This window comes from Eucalyptus grandis, chromosome 2 (assembly GCF_016545825.1).
Source record: "Eucalyptus grandis isolate ANBG69807.140 chromosome 2, ASM1654582v1, whole genome shotgun sequence".
NCBI classification, from domain to species: Eukaryota; Viridiplantae; Streptophyta; class Magnoliopsida; order Myrtales; family Myrtaceae; genus Eucalyptus; species Eucalyptus grandis.
In genome coordinates, this window is record NC_052613.1 from 46623067 (window position 1) to 46629533 (window position 6467).

Sequence of the window (6467 nt, forward strand, 5' to 3'; positions counted from 1 at the left end):
TGCCTGGCATGTTAAAAAAACACAAGAAAAGAAGGAAAAGAGAAGAAAATGAAAAATAAAAAAATAATCCAAAAAAATCAATTTTTTTTTGTCCACATTAGTACTAATTATGTCACATAGCTTGATCGGTATTCACATAAATAATTTTCGATCAAAATTGTCCAGATAAATTAATGTGGCAAAACATAAAAGTGTTTCAAACTAAATGGATTAAATTGAATGGTTTAGAGCTGAATTAGTATAAATATAATAAGTTTAAGATTTCTTGATAATTTGCCCTGAAAATTTTTGCTTCCCATCAAATGAATACGATTTAATAAGACAATAGGTTGCTATCAACGACATCAATTTACTTGAGTTTAAATTGAATTAGGGCAGATATAATAGGTTTAACTTTTTGTTCTTTATACATTTCATTGGCACATCATATTATTTATACCCCATCAGAGTAGTCCCGAAAGTCTAGTTAGAACTCAAGCCTAAGTCGATCTTAGACTAATGATCACTTTTGATTATTGTGTCAAATCGAGTAAATTTAGGCTCTGGCTGTCGTAATTTATTCTACCTCTAATTAAGCTCGAACTTAGAAATTTCAAGTTCGGTTGAGCCGTAGAAAGGATTCTCCAATTCGATATAGTTTTTTTTCTTTTTATTTATGTGCTATCATACAGTGATAATTATATATTTTGTCTTCATAATTGCATCAGCATGAGGAGAGAAGAAATGTCAGAATTGACAGCATTGCTAGTGTCCATATCAATGGTTTCCTGTCAAAAGTGGTCGGATGAACTTAATGGGCAAGAAGTGAAAATGTTTAGGACTGAATAAGCAAAATTAAAAAGTTTAAGACTGAATTAGCAAAATTAAAAGGTTTAGAATTAAATTAGTAAAAACACAATAAGTTTGGACTTTTTGGACAATTTTTCCCCTTGCACACCAGTCCACAAGGCAAAGCTGCGTGAGGGTATCAATCACCTAATCATCATCCTTTTTTGTTTTCATGTCCCAGGGGGCCATCATAGAGCAATCTCTTTTTCCCGGCCTTCTCATGACCCGTGACAGCCGATTATAATATGGAGAATTGATCAGAATCGTCTAAGTAAGAGATGATTGTTGAAAACCCGGGTAGATCGAAAACTCGGACTGGCCGGCCGGGATCGGCCCTATTTTTTCAGACTTTTGTAGGATTGGGCCAGGCCACTGGGCCCAAAATATTCCTTTTTTTTTCCCGTTCGGATGGTTTCGGTTTTTGTGCTTTAGATACACGAGTCAGTGGCCCGGCCTGGCCCTATTGATATATAAAAATGAAGTTCCTATAGGTATAACAAAGACCAAACCAATAAACACTAGAGAACCCACAACACACAGCACACGTTACTGCTGTAGTCGGTTCACTTTTCACAAAGTTTTGTCCTCTGTTTGTGTGTTCTTTCTTTGCTTTTGATGGGAGTCCTTTGAACTGATTCTTCATTGCGTGAGCTTAACAACACCGATTTAAGGGGACAAATCCATTCCATTCATCCAAAAGAGAAGGGAAAGGACCTACATCTTTGCATGTGAGTTCAACTTGGAGATGAAAGTCTTCATTTTGGGACAGTAAAGTAAAATCAAGCTCGTGAGCTCGTTATCCTAAATTAGGTAGGATAAGTTAGTAGGATCCCTTTTCGATGTTCCCATGCTCCTCCCGCATGGCGATATAGAGAAAGATAAAATGGTGCGTTTGGTTGGACTTTTGAGAAAAGTCTTAGGAAAAATGCAAAAAACTTTAAGTTAAAAGGAATTTTGTAGATTGTGAATTTCGGTTGGTAAATTGTAATCTAAAAATAGTTGGTTGGCAAAGGGCGGGCGGTCGCTGGCGATCCAAATCTAATGCTAGCGACTCAAATTGCATTATCAAACTCATCATCACAACATATTCTCTTCCTCTTCATCTTAACCACCATCATCTTCTCCTTCATCTTCTTCTCCACCATCTCTCTTCTTGAGGACCACGAAGAAGCAAAGCTCAGAGGTCCGGCACCTCTCCATTGCCCTCAATCGCTACCCCAAGGCTAGGCCGTCGACCCTCCCTTTGCCCTCGTGTCACTAACGCCTCTCTGTTGTCGTCACCGCCACCCATGGGGACTCCTCGGCCACCTCAACCTCTCCAAGTGCTGCGAGTTCTGGGTCATGGCTCGGGGAGACCCAGATTTGGGTCGCTACGTTGCGTGACCATGGTGAGGGGGCCCCAATCTAGGTCGGGCAACCCCCCTTGCGAGATGCGGTGGCTCGGATCTAGGTTGTAAGGACCCAAGCACGAGTCGTGACGACCTGAAGCAACCTCCTCGGGTCGCCGCGCCACGCAAACCACAGCGAGGGCCGCTGATTTGGGTTGGGCAACCCCCTTACAAGTCACAGCGACCTAGATCTAGGTTACAATAACTCAAATTTGAGTTGTGACAACCCAGAAGGCAACCTCCATGGGTCGCCGCGCCACGTGACCACAATGGGGCCGTTGATCTAGGTTGGGCACTCCTTATGAGTCACGGTGATCCCAGATTTGGGTTTGCAATGACTCAAATTTGAGTTGTGGCAACTCTCAGGCGACCTCCATGGGTCGTTGCGCCCACGCGACCATAACGAAGCGGGCCGGCTGATGCCGGTGGTCGAGCGATCCCCGCAAGTCACCAACGGCGGATCTAGGTCGTTGACCTGTGATGGTCGCTTGACCCTCCGGCTGACGGTTGATTAGGTCATCGCGTTCATGCTATCATCTCTCGAGCCATCAACGATCCCTCGCAACTCGGGGAAAATGAATAGTGTCACAAAATGAGGGTAAAAACAAAAAAAACAAAAAGTTGATGACAATAATTTGAGAAAAAAAAAAAGTTGTATAATATGGTATGGGCATTTGGAAAGCTTTTCAGCTTTTAAATGCCCACTTTGCTGCCACACATCTAATATTTAGCTTAAAGGGTTTCAAGTGTCTAAAGCCCTTATCAAATGCTTAGGCTGCGTTTGTTTGTATTTCTTTTTTTTTTGTTTTTAAACATTTTTTTTCTGTTTTTTTGTTTCCTTTTAAGGACAAAAAAAAGAAACAAGAAACAAAAATTTTGTGTTTCTTGTTTGAAACACAAATCAAACACTTTTGAAATTTTTCTTCTTATTTTCTTTCTTTTTTTCTTTCGCCGGTCGCCGGCCTCGGCCATGGCCGGGCGGCCAACGAGGGCCGGCGGCCTCGCCCGAGGCACGGCAAGCCTCGCCGGCCCCGGCGGGCGAGCTCGCCCGGTGGCCGGCGAGGCTCGGCCTCGCCAAGCCACCGCCCGTGCGACGCCGACCTAGCGGTGGCTCGGCGGGCCGAGCCTCGCCGGCCCGGCCCAGGCGAGCTCGGCCTCGCCGGATGAGGCGAGATCGGCTCGCCCAGCCAATGAGATGTCGCGCACGTCGGGCTGGGCTTTTGGGAAGGGCTGGGCGAGCTCGATCTCGCCCAGTCCGGCGAGGCCGAGCTCGCCCTTGCCAAGGCGAGGCCGACCGTCGCCTCGCCTCGGCGAGGCTCGGCCTCGGGGCCGGCGAGCCTCGCCGTGCACAGGCGAGGCGCCGGCCCTCGTCGGGCAGTCGCGGCCATGGCCGGGCGGCTGACCAACCAAAAGAAGAAAAAAGAAAAAGGAAAAAAAAAAAGAAAAAAAGGAAAAAAAAAAAAAAAAAGAAAAAATAAAAGAAATAAAAAAATTATACAAATTTACGAAACGTGTTTCTATTTATTTTTGTTCCCGGAACAAGTTCTACCAAGCGGCGTTTTTGTTATTGTTCGGGAACAGAAACACTTTTCTATTTACATTCGCGGAACAATTTTTAACGCAAACAAACGCACCTTACTCACCCAAGACTCTCGCTTACTTATTTCACTAGATCCATGGCATCGGAGAGTGCGTCTCGTCGTTTACTTATTTCACTAGATGGAAGGCGTCGGAGAGCGCGTTTCAGGCGTCGCCAGGTCTCAGCTTCGCCTTTGACCCTCGAGTTGGAATTCTGTTCTAAAGATGACGATGCTGAGGGCACAATAAAACAAGGTCTGTCAACACCTCAAGTAGCTATCCTCTTTCCGAGGAGCATGGACCATTGCTTACTTTACCCTCTTTTCCCTACCCTCGCTCACTCAAATCAAATCGGAAGGATATCGTCATGAGCCATCATCTGGGCCGTCATCATCCTCGCATTGAGGGTCATGCTCTCTCTCTCTCTCGCTTGCTCCATTGTCAAAGGAGTCATCATTGTTTGCATTACCAGTTGTGCTCGTCAAATCTCTCTCTCTCTGATGCCACTTTTTCTATCTAACTTTCATATTTGCGAGCTAGAGCCACATAAGAATTTCCAGTGAAACATGAAAGAACACGTCTATTCGGCATCCAAGTCGACATCCAATGCCAACACAGTACTTTTGAAACATTTTAATAAAGATAGACGAACAAAGAACACATTAAAAACAGGACAATTGTCAAAGTATTAAAGCTATTGTAAGGTAATTAATTCAATTCTGAATTTTTGATTAATTTAGTTCTAAATCTTTTGATGATTTGTCAATATAATCATTTCTCAATCTTGATTGGAAATCACTAATGTGAGCGTAGTCATTCTATATGATATAATCATTGTTAGCGTTAATGATTATTTAAAAAATTTAAACTTTCTTTCCTCTCTTTTTCCCTATTTTCCTTTGCTAGTTGCTGAGTAGTAGAATAGCAATGGAAATCACAAACAAACAAAAGGTCGATAAAAAGTGGAGATTCCAGGGATGGCGTAGATATGTCAAAAGCTGCTGAAATGGGAGCACCAAGTACCTGCATCAAGATTAGGAGAAGACAACTTGGAAAACGAAAATTCAAGTATGTAATCTTTAGAAACTAGATTTATTGAAGAATTTGAAAAGAAGGAAATGGTAGGAAATGAGTCGAGGACAAATTGATAAGAGCATCTTGTGTTCTGAAAATATAACATGACAAGAAATACGATAGTAATTAATGATAAAATCCCAACATCTATACCTTTTCGTGCTCGACGTCACATCCAAAGAAAACAACATAGACGAGCACAAGTATCTTTCTTTGAGGCACAAAAATTATGATCATGTTAAAATTATGGTCCTCTAATAATGCCCAAGCAGTTAGCATGAACTTGCTCAGGCACTTGATTATATGGGTGAGGCGATAATTACCTGTGACACTTTAACAGAAGTTAACGAAGAATAAATGTGTCATGTGTATACTAATTTGGGATTTTGTTGATCCAAATATTCATAAGGATATCAGTTTGAGGTTTTTCATGTTATTAAATCATTAATTGATCAACGGCTTTCAAGTTAGACAGCTTTCAAGTTAGACATTTTTGACAATATTTAATAGAAGCTAACGTATATATATATATATATATATATATATATATATATATATATATATATGTCACGCGTTATTAATATAAAATTTTATGATAAAAAAATTAATTTGAGATAAATTTGTTGTTGATATAATAATTTGGGTTTTGGTGATTGACCTGTGTTCAAAGAGATTGATATGTCACATGGAGAAATATCACGTGATTGCTTCTCACCAAGTCATCATCCTACGTGAAGTGCATTTTTTGAGTTTAGCGGTCACCACTTGACATGTATTGTGACACGCAATCACAAAAATTTGAAAATCTCTCATCAATTCTTTCTCTCTCTTCATCCTCCTCTAGCCAGAGTCACCTTGCACGTCCATCGCTGACACCCATCATCAGCCAACATTGGTGCATATCCAAACCAAATTATCCCTCTGTCATCCTTGTTGTTAGCTTCGTCTTCACCGAAGGGAGTCCTCCATCTCCGTCGTCTTTGTGGTAATCTTTACCCATTTTTTACCTGAGCAAATGGCCAAAAATTTGGGAAAAATAGAAGTCTTTGAAAAAAATCCGAGGAAAATCTATGAGACAAGGAAGGGGCAGTGGTTCTCTCGATTTGTCCTTTTAGCCATAAGATTTGACATTTGGAGGGTTTACAGAATAACGTGGGTGAAAAATCAGTGGGTCTCTTGGCTTGTTCTTTTTGGCCAAACGTAGAAGACATGGTTGCAAACAACTTGAGTTATAGGAATTTGTGGAAGCTGGGTTATGGAAAATCTGGGAAGTTGGGAAAAAGGCAAAAACTTGAATGCTAAAGGTCTCCTTTTTTTTCAATTGTAGCTCATAGCTAGAATAGGAAAACAAGAGAAAGCCAAATTTGAATGCAAAAGTTGACTTAGAAATTTACAATCCCCTCGTGACTCCCTCTATTAGTCTTCGTCTTCGTCTTCCTAACGGCCAACTTCTAGATTTGAAACAAGGCCTCGTCTATGGCATGGCAAGCGAGGTCGAGATTCCGATTGTCGTTGGGCTCAATGGAGAGGTGGGAACTCAGATCACGGCTGATGTGGCGACCATGGCAGGTGGAGGGCTTGTGGATGGAGGCTGGGGCG